The sequence below is a fragment of the Hakea prostrata genome, chromosome 7 (genome assembly GCF_041222555.1).
Source record: "Hakea prostrata isolate BN-2017 chromosome 7, UWA_Hpros_2, whole genome shotgun sequence".
NCBI classification, from domain to species: domain Eukaryota; kingdom Viridiplantae; phylum Streptophyta; class Magnoliopsida; order Proteales; family Proteaceae; genus Hakea; species Hakea prostrata.
In genome coordinates this window covers 37,447,672-37,462,119 of record NC_142606.1, presented here as the reverse complement: position 1 = coordinate 37,462,119, position 14,448 = coordinate 37,447,672, and positions in this window count along the sequence as shown.

Genomic DNA, 14,448 nt, shown 5'->3' with positions numbered 1-14,448 from the left:
AGGAAGCCAGATTTGAGTTACTTACGCGCATGGGGATGTGCAGCATATGTTCACTCTACTTCTCACCAATATGGAAAGCTTGGACCCAGGAGGAAGAAAGTGTATCTTTGTGAGATATTCCGAACCCTCAAAGGGCCATGTCTTCATTGGACTAGATGAGAGTGAGAGGAGAACGGAACTTGAGTCTAGGGATGCAACATTCTTGGAGAATGATTTTCCATCTCTTTCAGGAGTTAACAAAGAATCATCGGAATTCTTTGAGATACAAGATAGTGGTCTTGTCACTCCGGGGATTCGGATCTCGGATAATGAACCCGGGGTTCATCCGGAAGATCCTAGTGGGAGTGGGAGTGCAAATGTGATAGCTACCTTAGACGGTGAGCAATCTGACATGCACTTGCGCCGTAGTGGGCGCGGGCTAGTTCCTCGTCGACGTTTCGACATAGAGGATGAAGCCTACATGGTAACTCTGAAGAGATCGGCGTGAGATGATTTCAGTCGATGAGCATGAACCAAAGAGCGTGCGGGAAGCTCTTGCGGGGTCAAGCTCAAAGGAATGGTTAAAAGCAATAAAGGAAGAGTTGGAGTCGATGAAAGTTAATCATGTCCGGGACTTGGTTGACTTGCTGCCGAGCCGAAAGGCGATTGGGAACAAGTGGGTTCTCAAGATCAAAAGAAAGGCGGATGGATCTATTGAGAGATTCAAGGCTCGTTTAGTGGCTAAGGGCTACACCCAACGAGAGAGGCGTTGATTATGAGGAAACTTTTTCCCCTGTGGTTAGGTTTGCCTCAATTCGCCTCATACTAGCCATTGTTGCTCGGTTGGACTTGGAGCTTTATCGGATGGATGTAAAAACTGCTTTTCTCAATGGAGAACTTGAGGAAGAGATCTATATGGATCAACCTCAAGGCTTTAAAGCACATGGATTGAGCGCAAAGTGTGCAAGCTTAAGAAGTCCATATATGGCTTAAAGCAAGCATCTAGACAGGTGGAATGTGCGCTTCCACCAAGCTATGATGGAAAATAGTTTTTCCATGCTTGAGGAAGACCACTGTGTTTACACCAAGAGATCGATAATAATTATGTCATTCGACATCGTACGTAGATGACATACTTATGGCTAGCAATAGCAAGGAGCTATTGGAAACCATTAAGAAATGGTTGTCCTCCGTATTTGATATGAAGGACATGGGTGAAGCAAGCTATGTGCTTGGTGTCAAGATTGTCGGAAATAGGCAAAAGAGATTCTTGGGTTTATCTCAAGAGACCTATATTGACAATGTCTTGACGAGATACCAGAGATGCACAACCGCAAACCAATTGATACTCCAGTGGAGAAGGGTTTGCATTTGAGCCTTGATATGGGTCCTAAGACTCCAGAGGAGAAAACCAAGATGGAAAGAGTTCCATATTCCGGTGCGGTGGGTAGCCTTATGTACGCTATGATGTGTACTAGGCCGGATATTTGTTATGCGGTGGGTTTGGTTAGTTGGTACCAATCAAACCCGGGCATAGAGCAACCTTGAAAGCGATCAAGAGGATATTGAGATATCTCGGAGGAACGAGTAACTACATGTTGTGTTACCAAGGATCGGATTTGCGGTTAGTTGGCTATAGTGATGCCCGTTGGGCTGGAGACATCGATGAGCGCAAATCAACCTCGGATATGCTTTCTTGCTGAATGGCGGGGCCATTTCGTGGTGTAGCAAGAAGCGAGGCTTGTATATCCCTCTCGACCATGGAAGCAGAGTATGTGGCATGCTCAGCTGCGGTTCAAGAGGCTGTTTGGTTGAGGAGATTCCTTCGACATCTTTGGGATTGTGATGACATCCAAAGAGGCTGCCCTTGTCTATTGTGATAGTACGACAGCTCTTAGCTATGTCAAGGACCCCAAGTATCATGGGAAGACCAAACATATACAGTTGAGATATCACTTTGTTAGAGACATTACATCAAGGAAGAAAGTTGTACTTAAGCACATATCTACTAGTCAGATGGTAGTTGACCCTCTTACCAAACCTATAGCCAAGGATGTTTTTTTATTTCTCATGTAAAATCCTTGGGCTTGCGTAGATTGTGACTTAATTTTGTACTGAGACTTTCTTATTAATGAGTAATATGAGTTCATTCCAGCATTTTTTTTATTATTCACTTTCTGTGTGATTGTGTTTTGCTAGCATAAAACAAGATATGTCAATAGGCAAGAGAATGGCTCACTCACACGAGCATTCGCCTGCGGCGCCTTGGAGGCGAGCAGAGATGAGACAGATTGTGAATGACTTTGAGTAGGTCAATTCATAATCATGATGTCGCCTTGATTTGGAATCAAGATGAGTTTCTCTATTGTGAAGAGAATCGACATGAATATTCCCACTATTCATGTTGCCTATAGGAGCCAGGTGCGAGTACTTTATGTGGCGCTAGGGTGGCGACAATAAAGAAACTCGGGTTAGGCGCAAGAGGTTGCGACTAGACTAAGACCTGTATGGTGTTGAGATGGACATACATTCTATTGTATATAGAATGCTCCACCATAGCACGTATATCATACTATGTGTGCTTAGCGATCATTGGAAATGAGAGGATGGATCCCTGCTCCTCTCATTGTGTGAGTCCTGGACCTTATGGTCCATTAGTGTTCTTAGTGACTTTCGTCGACATCATGAAACGAAGGGTTGATGTGGCTACTTTGGGGTGTTACCTATGGTCATGATAGATTCGACCTAAAGGGGCACTACCGGGAAAGGAGTCAATCCTAAGTGTAGTGATGGTCTGGGGCGAAAGGAAAGGTTTGATTCAACTGCACCCTAAAAAGTGTTTGCTCGCGCCAACTGTATGTGTTACAGTAGTGAACATTTTAAGGACAAGAAGGTGATCTCTCAGAGGGATCGAGATACCTTTAGTCTGGTGAGTTTGAATAAACCTAGGACATTGTGTTATACTAATGCTTATTTGATTTGTTTCTATGAGTGATGTGCCATTCTCGGCCTTCGGGAAGGTTTCTAGTTTGGGGCTCACGCGTGTGTATATCACCGGTCGCACAACCCATTTTGCCAGTATGACTTGTGGATATTAGTGTCTGAGACACAGGTGGTCTATGTATCTGGGATACATAGTGAAGAGATCAATATATATGTATATCTGGGATATGCATGTGTGGTTGGGACACAAGAGGTCTATGTATCTGGGATACATAGCAGAGAGATTGAATGTGTATATCTGGGATATACAAGTGTGTCTGGGACATATTGAAAGATTAACACTTGCCCTTGTGCAAGTGGGAGCTGTTGGAATTTATTAATTTGATTAATAAATTAAATGCCCAAGGGCAATATTGGAAACTCACTATTAGGGCGGTTACAAAATAGGGTTATATATTTTGGTAACCACCGCATTAGTGAGTAAGTAACTGAGTGATTCATTCGCACGAGCGAATCTCAGAGAAACGGCGACTCCATCTCTCTCTCCCTCTCTCTTAGAATCGCAGGCTTAGAAATTCTTCTTTCCTAGTATTTGATCTTCATTCCATTAATCCATGGCATTTGGGTTGTGGATATTATTCCCTTTCCCTGTGATTGTGGAATCTCGCCGGTAAATCTTTGGTGGTGTAACGAGAACGTGGATCTAGACTTCCGCTGTGAATACTTCAAGTAAGGGAAAGCGAATTCAGGTAAGGAATTTTTTCCCCATCAATTAATTGAATTGAATTACTTTTGATGTATTACCAACAGAAACATACTAGGAAGTCTGCACAAACGTTATTCTCTCGAACATGATGAACAAAATTACATATCAAAAAACCACCCCTTAGCTCTCTAATCTCCATGATCAAATCAACAACCCTCCAAGATGTAGAAAAATGTTCTTGAATAGATTGGATGGCTACCATGGAATCATATCGAATTTCTATCATTGTCAAACCCATTTCACGAGCAATCTCTATGCCACGCTTGAATTTAATCATTGATTTTATCAAATCTATTCATAATCATTGATATCTTTTAATCCCGAAACTTTCTCCTAAAATTTTAATCCCTATTAATAGAATTTAAATCTCGTTTTAAATTTCAGCCATCAATTTTATCATATCTAATCGTAATCATTTAAAAATGTTTTTGAATTGCATAAACTTTCAATTCCTACTAATAGAAATTTAAATTTAAAATTTCATTAGTTCAATGTTTAGAATTTCAATCATTGATATTATTAGATCTAATAATAATCATTGAATTTTTTTTTTTACTTAATTTATGAAAATTGACTGTTTTTTTCATATTTAGTTAATACAATTCAAATTTATCTTTTTCCTTCAATTTCTTTCCCACCTTTTTTCTTCCATGATTTAAAAAAATTTTCTCCCACAATTTTAGCCCCTATGCTTTACTTCAATATATTTTTTATTATTTATAATTGTGTTATCTATATTTAGTTCTCTTATTAATTTACTTAAATTTTTAATGTGGATTCCACGTTCGAATATATTAAAATAATTCAAAAGTGGGATGCACAGTGGCTCTCGCATTGACCCACATAATATGTATGATGAAAATACATTAATGTTTGTCTGACGGAGAGGTGATCCAGACACATTATTTGGTCCCTCCAATATTCAATCCTTGTTCCGCCTTTGGTAAAACCAAAAATATTATGACTTCAAATCAATCTCATACCAACAGCTAAAATCATGAGATTTTGTTTGGGTAGTGCATGTGATGTGCCAATATCTGTGGTGTCCACCATTAGATTTATGCCACTTGGATTCTGTTAAATCCTTGTCACTCAAAATATGATTTTGTTTGTATAAAAAAAAATTTATATTTTGTAAACTTCAAATTAATTACATGTGCACATGGTGTTTTGAATAGCTAGAATTTAATAAAATCCACGTCACAGCAGGCACCACTGCCGCACCACCACATTAGGCACACTACCTAAGCAAGATCCAAAACCATATCTTCACTTTATGCATGTGGAAGAACCACTGATTATGTCTGTTCCTTCAGAGCCTGATATCATCTGATTGTGAATCCACGGACTTGATCATAGATGCTTGGTAGGCCCTACCGAGATTCCACGAAGAGTATACCAGTTATAACCATTTAAGGAAAGCAAATGCACTTTAAATGATGGGACCACGTACCATTATTGGGTTCTTTTGAGGTTTTCTAGGGACTCTTTTCTTTTTGACCCATTAATGGAAAAGACCAAATGAACCGACCTTAGGGCTGTAGCCATTTCATTTTGGACAGATTCCCTTATACCCACGTGAAGATCATCTGTCGGTGGGCCAACGTGTTGTAAGTTGTAACTATATAAGGAAAGCAAAATGCACATAAATGGTGGGACCACCCACCATTAATAGGTTCTTTTGAGGTTTCTCTGTGACTCTTTCTATTTACCTAATAATTGAAATTTAGACAGACCAAATGATCTCCTCTTAGGGTTGTAGCCATTTCAAATTGGACAGATTTCCTTTTACACACGTGAAGATCATCTGTTGGTGGGCCCGATGTGTTAAAGGCATCGCAAGATGCTTTTTTGTGGGGCCTCCATGTCACATCTCACAAGAATGTGTCGTTTTTCTTTTCTATTTTTAACCCTTGATGGATTTGTTTTGTTTTAAAAAAAAATTATGAAAAAACTAATTAATTTTAATATATAACTAAATTGTTTTGATACAGTATATTTAAATTATTATAAATAATATTAATTATAGGTGTTCATAACCTTTAAAGAAAATCATACTATTATATAAAAGCATGAACTTTTTTTCGTCTCCTCTGCATTTTTGAAGTACTTTTAGTTTTGTATTGTCTATTATTTTTTATTATTTTTAATAGATATTTTTGACATTTTAATTGCTAATTAGTTACCCTTAAAAAATGTAAATAAATTTTTTTCCCAAATCCTATTACTAATTATAAAAGATATTTTAGACTCACCCACCACAGCCAGATGTGCGACACGGGTCGAACCACCGGTTTATAAAACTGGGTTGGTAAACAAAAAAAAAGAAGATATTTCATGATATCTCTCTATCTATTTTCAAGTAAGTTTACTCCCTTAAAGTTTCTTTTCATGATTTTTCTCTTATGTATTTTAAGATTTAAGAAAAAAAACTTTCAATTAAAAAAAATTACTATAAAGAAAAGAAAAAAAAAACCTTTTTTTTACTTAAATCCATTGACATCTAACGGAAAAGCAACTTCTAATGGTTGTGATTTTTTTTGTTTTATTTCTAATTTCTAACAAAATCAAATTCTAGAATCTCTTTGTTTATTAATAGTAGAAAATATATCATGATTTTCTCTTCATTTTTTCTCAAGTAATTGTACATTCTTAAAATTTTCTTTTCACAATTTTATCTTTATCTACTAACAAATAACTTTCTTCAATTAAAATAGACATTTACTATAAGAAAATCTATAAAGAAAAAAAAGTATTTTGAATTTTCCAATTCTAAATTCCGAAAGGGTAAAATATCTATCACATTTAACTTTCCAACTTATCCTTGCTTTCACTGCCAAAACTTTTTATTTCAATCTTGTAAAAAAAAAAAAAAAACCATCCTTGAAGTTTTGATTTTAAAGATGTTTCTGTTGCAGGAGGAGTGATTTAATGCCATTAGATTTTTCTTTTGCTTTGACCGGAAGGTATTTGCTAGAAGACCTTGTGAACCAGAGATACTTGGAGATTGAGGAGTTTTTGTTCGGATGGCAAACAATTTAGTTTTTGACATTGCAATCAGAGATTGGCTTCTAATCCCTCTTCCATTTTCATGGCTTTGATTGGAATCCTTCGTTATTTTGTTTCGTAACTAATGTGATCTTCTCCATTGAGATGTAAGTCATATGTTTAAACACTTCAAATATTGAATATCTATCAATGAGCTTTCTATTTTCGCTATGGAAAATTTTCTTTTGCCATAACACATTGCATTACCTCAATTTTCATGACACGTACGAGATGAGATAAAGTGGAGAAGTATACCGTCTCACCCTGATTTTTTTGTTGAATAATTATCGTTCAGTTTTTGCTGTTGTATTATTTTTAATATAATAAAATATGTTTCATTTTATTGGATTTGTAAGTGCGAAAAACTTTCCTTTATTTATTTAGGAAAGTGTATTATTATATAGTCCCACATTGAAAACCGAAGTGTCGGAATCCAGGTTAATTAATAGGTGAATTGTATTCACCTATTAACTTAGTGCTTAGTGCTTAGCATGGAACGATTTCTCGTTCGTTTCACCCGGTTCGCCGGGCGGCGAACAGGGCGAAACAGAGAGATATCGCCGAAAGTTCGCCTGAAGTTGACGGTGGAGTTCGTGGATTTCAGGTTTTCAACCTTTGGATCTCGACGTACTGGGAAAGCCTTGACGAGCGACGGCGACGAAGAAGATGGAGCGCCATGGAGCTCAGTTGCAGCTTTTTCAGAAACTGTCGAGAAAAAGTTCCTCTTCAAACAAGTAGTTGCCATCCATGAATATGACGATGACAAAGACCAGACTTTTGCTCTTAGCAGGCGGTTCAAACCCGCCATGGATTGAATTGAATTGCAGAGAGAGGAAGAAAGACCCAAAAAAAAAAAGAAAAGGGAAATTTCAGAGTCTTCCGGGAAATTTTCCTTGTATCTTACCGACAGAACCAGAAGGAAGAAAGCTAGAATTCGAAATGAGCCACCTCTTCCCTTCTTGGTTTATAGTAACTCTCATGAACCTCTTATTTTCTACTTTTTATTATTTCTTGGTCGACTTGTGAGTTGTGACCTCTGTTTTGGAAATCAGAACGGAGAAAGAAATGGCTTGCTGCAGTGGATCGATTGCGAGGTCGTTGATCTCTCTTCCTCATTTCGGTCACCACAGCCGCTACCACGCCTTCGTCCTTCACCACTCAGTTCTCCTCACCTGCAATCTCGCCGGAGAGATCTCCAATCCAAATCAGATTCCGAGAATCTCGATTGCTGCAACTCTTTTGGCCGAAGTTCCGATTGTTCAGGCTTGTCTCTGTTGTGTTCTTTGACTCAGTAGGTCACTAGGTCGAGCTTTGTGGAGGACGGTGGTTCCCAAATACAGAGAAGAGCGGCGATATTGCCTCTATTTCGCTGATTCGCCGGAATTTCGTCGATATTCCGGCGATTTTCCGGCGACATATTGTAAAGTCGACTTCGGTGTGGGTTTCGGTTCGCCCACCACCGAGATGGGCGAAATTTCTTTCCATGGTGCTTAGTGCTTAGCATCGCTTCGAGCTAGATCAGATCTAAACCGTGTGTTATGATCAACGGTAGATCTAGAGCGATGGAAGTAGATCCATAAATATTGTTTTAATGGTTCAATATGGACCGTTAGATCGTGCGGCCGAACGATCCGACGGCTCATATCTGAAAGTCAGCATTCGTATCCCTACAGAGAGGTGCACCCATACGAACAAAGTCATGAACTGTTCAGTAGAGGCACCTCAATGCCTATAAATTCGTCTAGCTTCACAACAACAGTACAAGAGAGAAAATCCCGAAGTCTTCTCTGTTCTTGAGTTTTGCGAGTGCTTAGCAAAACTCAAGAGATTCAACTCGAAGTTGGGTTTCTTTGTATCCTGGGAGACGATTCGCAGTACCTCATAGCACCTTGATGTGTGGGCGAATTACGTCTTAAGGAAAGCGACGTTGTTATGCGCCTAGAAGTTCCAGCTCAAATACTAAGATCCTTTTACATTTTTTTAACATTTGCTTTTGTCAAACTCAGAGCAACATACTTGTTATCCCTAGCCTGATTGATGATAAACTTATCTCGTACACCTTTTTAGCCGGTCTCCAAGAATGAAGAATATAAGTATCTAATGCATTGTTTGTGAGTGGATAAAAATATTATATTATTACAAGTTTGAGGCAACTGGTGCTTTTTTCTTTTATTTTTAGGTGAATGCTTCTTACTTCTTTATTATTCTTATAATCTTTTTTTTTTTTTCCTCAACAGAATCATTTTGCCACTGAAAGGAAGAAAAGGGACAAAAGACAGCCTTCATAAGAATCACAATGGCTAAGAACCATCGCTCTAAAATTTGTCTTCTTTAAAGAGCATTTAACCATAAACTTAATATTAAAATGTTTGTATATCATCGTTTAGTTGCTTTGTTTCAAATCTTGCAAGACTCCTGAATCTATTGGAAATATCTATAGTATTGCTTACATGGTTTTTCTCTTATTGCGTTACCGCAATGCTAGGAGAGGAAGGGTATGTCTTTTTCAAAATGAGCTGGCACTTGCTGGCTTCTCAGAGGATAACATCTTCCAAGGATGAAGGAGAAGTAGAGCAATTTCATGAGGATTCAAATTAAATGAGCAAGATTGTTCTTCGAAGCATTTGAGGAGTCAACGATTTGAACCCCAAAATTAGATGGCGAGTATAGAGTAAATTTTTTATTTTTTTATTTTTCATTGATAAAAGGACAATGCCCATAATACCTTATTAATGGAAGTTTAAGTATTGACATCCTTGTTGCTGTTCTAGCATACCTTAGATGCAATTGAGAAAATGATTGTAATAACTTCACAAATAGAGCCTATGTAAGGAAGGTAAAAAATCATTTTCATCGATTATTGTCTACACGAGCAATATTGGGACCATCTAAACTGAAGGCTTTGAGTGGGAGATGATTTCAATTTTTCCTCAAATGAAGGACACATTGTTACACTAATGTAGATTTTTGTCAGTTGCAAAGTTAATATTAATTTGCAATTCCATCTTTTATGGAAAATATTTTTCACCTTGTTAATTTGTAATATTGGTTCAATTTGAGTTCAGTTTGTAATAGTGTTCTTCACACCTAGGTAGAATTTCCATTTGCATGCACCCTTCAATTTGATTATTTATATATGTAATGGAAATCGTGAAATTTTTCATATAAATAAAAATTCAAAATTTGCTCCATTATCTCTTTCTATTCTTCTTCTCCAACTTTTAAAATTTCTTAATGATGCGTCCAAAATCTGCTCAGCCCTTAGATCTCCTCGTGATGACCTGAAAAACGAAAGCGTCAAATGTGGCCCGACCGCGGGGGTCGGGAGTCCACCTCCGAAGGCTAAGTCAGTTGATGAACTTAATCACAAACGGCTCTGCTAGAAGCACAGAGCTAAGGAATAAAGAACTAGGAAAGGTGATCTAGATCGTAAGCCGTTGATAGTTTACGTCAATCAGTATGTATCTGAATCTGAGTCTCAGATTGTGTGTTTTCGATCCCCTCACCTCGTATGGTAGTGAGGTTTATATAGAGTGTACTTTCGAATCTCCTTCGTTAGATGCACTTGAGCCTTCTTCGGGTAGTCGTTGGATCTTAACAGTTAGATCCGTAGAGCAATAGACTTCTACTAGTTTGGACTAGTAGAGGACTCCTGAGATAACCCTTTAGGTTATGTGATGATTATCCCTTCGATAATGATTAGCCGCAGCCATCAATTCGAGTCTGCCATCATTAGGGTAATTACCCTAATCCATAAGTAGGATTAGGGCGTGCTTGTAGCTGAATAAGTTTTCTTCCTCAGCAAGCCATCTTCTGGATCCGGTTCGCTCGGGAGCGAGTCGGTTCCCTCTGTCTCGACCGGGGTCGAGGGTCGAACCAGGTATGAACCCGGTCTGATCATAATTTCTCCATATCACGAGCCCCCTGCACTGCGCTCGGTCGATCCCGAGGGCTTGGTTTTTAACCGGGTTCTTCGTCAGGCGATAGACTCGCGTGCTCCATTAAATGTCATATCACATTTAATGCGGTGGTCACTTTTCCTCGAGCGTTGTGAGGGTAAGGCCACGTGTCTCCTTGCAGTCGATCTGTCGTGGCTCACGTAATCCAAGCGACGGTTTCCGAACGCCTGTTTCGGATTCGTGAGTTCAAACTTTCAAAACGTCTTTCAATCTTGATCGTCGATTTTGAATCAATCTCGATCGTTCAGATTCCCGAACACTCGTGCGGGTGTTTTAAAAGCGGTTCGTTGTCTTCGTAGGTTTCATTCTTCCTGTCCGGAATTTGAACCTTTGTTGTCTGCTTCGCGCCTTCTTGCTCTCAAGCTTTTGCCTCACCGAATCAGCAAGTTTACCGGTCTTTTTCTTTTTGTAGTTTACTCGAAACAAGTAATGGCGGATAATAGGGCTTCTCCGGTACCAAGTGTTGGTAATAGTAGTGGTAATGAAGCTTTTGCTTCTCCTCCTTCCGAATAGTTGGATAGTGATAACAAAACCCTAACTGTCTTCTGGCGTGAGTTTGCTGAAGTTTCTCAAAAAGGTTTAGAGAGAAAAACTGAAACTCCTTCTGCCCTCCTTGAGTCTGGATCTTCCAAGATTGCCGAGTCTTCTAGGCAGCCTCAAACTTCCAGGTCCGATGGTGGACCTGGCTCTGTTCCCTCCATTTACAATGAGGAAACCCTTCTTTCAGCCATCCAAGATTTTGATTTTCCTTCCTCTTATCAAGTTAGGGCTCCCCTTTCGATGAGAGGGTTGATTCAACCCTTTCGGGTGAATTTTCTCTCGTACATAGATGCACCGGAAAGCGGGGTTCGCTTTCCCTTTTTTAATCCTTTGTTCTCCGTAGCTTCGAATCATTGGGACATTTGTCCCGGAATGCTCCTTCCCAATAGCTGGCGTCTCATCGTCGGCTTCTTGGGTTTGTGTTTTGAACTTGGCATTACGCCATCTCTTTCTCTCTTTGTACATTTTCATGTTCTTTCTATCTCCCCATCCTCCCGGATGGGTTTTTCTCGTCCAAACGCAATAAGGCTGAACTTGATTGGAGGGGCAGCATCCTTGCCAAAGGAACTTGCCCTTCTAACCACAAAAGATGGCGCGAACGATACTTTTTCTGTCGAGCGCCTCCATCGGATCTTAACTTCCCAACCGCCTGGAGGCGGTGTACTTCTTCTTCCGAGAATAACCGAGGCCTCCCCTTATCCAAAGAAGACGAGGCGGCCGTCAGAAGATCAAATCCATTCCATGGTATCAAGAGATACATGGACTTGAGGTGGAGTATAACTCCATTCTTCAAGATCGGGGCTTGGCTCATTGTGAGCTTCTAACCATCATCCTTTAATTTCACTCAAGTGATATGTCTTTAATTCTGACTCTTGTTCTTCTTTGCAGTGCCTCCAAGAATGAACCCCGAGAACCTGCGAGTGAAGGCCGCTAGGGCCGTTGCGACAGCCGAGCAACGATCACCCAGAGCCTTGACCGTAGATCAAGAGGCTTTGTTCCCTCTCCCGACCCCTCTTATAGGGGTATTAGGAATATCGAGCCCGTGGCTGATGCTTCGGGTAAAGGGAAGAAGCCAATGGTGGAGAGGTCTAATGTCTCCTCCTCCGCCCCGAACCAAAAGGAGGCATGATACAATTGATGCTTCCTCCCATAAAAAATCCAAAACTTCAACGGATTGTGAGGAGGTCTTCACCCCCTGGACCCCGAGGTTGACCGACAGGGTGACTCGGGACCCCGAGAAAGCTGCAGAGTGGAGCTCCCTCGCCTTGTTCCTTCGATCGCCGAGAATTTGAAAACCTGGATGACGTTGCCCTTGTTAGTCAATCCACAAGGTACCGGTCTTCTTGCTTACTTATTTTTTCATAATTTCTTATGACTTCTTCTGATATTTTCCGCCTTCCCAAGAATGCTGTGTTGAGCTTCTATCAACACATGGAAGCATTGAGCCGGGTTGGCCGCAACAGCTCTTTGCTGCAAACCTGTGAAGAGAATTTGGCCAAGGCCAATTCTGAGATAGACCGGCTGACCGCAGCCGCCGAGGAGCTGCAGAGAAAACATGAGGAAGAAGTGATCTCCCTCAAGGATGCCCTTGATGCTTCGAAGGCTCGTGCCGCTGCTGCCGAGCGCGAGGCCAGGAAGCAAAAGAAGCTGCCACGTTGTTCGGTGACAGGCTTGAAATTAAATGTAGGGAGAACGAAGAATATCTGAAGTGGGCGGTCCCTAGCAAGCCCGAGCATATCAAGCCAGAGCTTCGGAAGGAGTGTGTTCGGAAATACCTGAACAACGTACCTTTCTCCGAGCTGCTAGGTGCCTACAACATTCAAGTTTGTCGCTTGGGGCAGAATGACGTTTGGGAGTGAATTCTCGCATCAATCCCTTCCTTCAATACTGCTCCCTTTCGTGAGGTGTGCCATAAAGAGGTCTTCGGGAAATTAGGCATGGATCTCCCAGACTGGGCTCGGGAAGAAAATGATCCTTTTCCAGCTGACCCTCAATATGAGGCATACCTGGCTGACGAGCCGGCGCTTCCAGAGGAGAAGTCACAAACCGAGTCTCAAGCCGCCGCTAAAGAGGACTCGACAATGTCATTCTTGAGGAAGACTCTTCTCAAGATCCCGAGAAAAGTCCTCCCGACCGGGGTCCCTCGGGCAACAATGAAGAAGAGGCTTAGGGAGTTATTTTTTTTTTTTTTTTTTTTTTGTAAAGATTAACCTCCTTGCTAATGAATAGACATTTCTTTTTCATGTTGGCCTTTCCATTTCCCTGTCTCCCGCTGAAATCTTGTCTTGAATATCAAAGATATAAATGATAAAACTTATCACTTAACTTCACATTCTTCGACAAATAATAATCTTGTAGAGATATTGTGAAGATGCGTTTCGGAAAGATGCATTAATCTTCCCCACTACTTCATTTACTGCAAAGTCCACACGTTTCCCTTCTCGTATCTGCGAAGTCCAAACGTTTTCTTGCTTTGGTATACCATTCACTGTTTCCAATGAATCGGAAATACACCCATTATTACAATGGCGGTGCGACGATTGGAGGTATCTCTACATCGGGTGCTCGCCTCCACATGTTTCCATGTGGCATCCCTCCGACCATTGATCTTGCTTTCTGCGATTTCGAAGCGTCATTTCGATCTGGGCCATTGGTTGTCCTTAGCTTTCAATCGTCGTCTTAATACCTGAGGCTATTTAAAGCCTTCGTGGGTACTCTCCATCTATCCCCGCTATCGCAAGTTAGATTTGCTAAAGTGCTAAAGTGACATTCCGTCCTTTCCGCCCGCTTCCCGTATTCCTCGTACTCCAACACTAGCTCTATCAACTTCTGAACAAGTGAGTTTTTTTGATTACTCATCTCTTTCCCCACTTCCCCCTGAGTAAACTGCACAGTAGTAGTACTTGGGGTTTAGTTAATCGGGTTTTTCTTAAGTGATAGAGAACTAGGGTTTTCCTTTTTTTTTTTTTTTTGTCGTCGTTGGATATCTGTACTGATACGGCTTTTCTATTTACATAGTGGCTCCAAAGATCAACCCGAACTTTATCAGAGCGAAGTCTAGCAAGAAAATCTTTTCGTCGGCGGTGGTTGGGGCCAGTGAGGTGGTTTCAGCTAGTGAATCCTCCAAGCATAAGGCGACTGCTGTTGGTGAATCTTCAAGTCGATTCCCACGCTTTCTATTGATGCCGCCCATACGCCTCTTTTGCCCGAAGT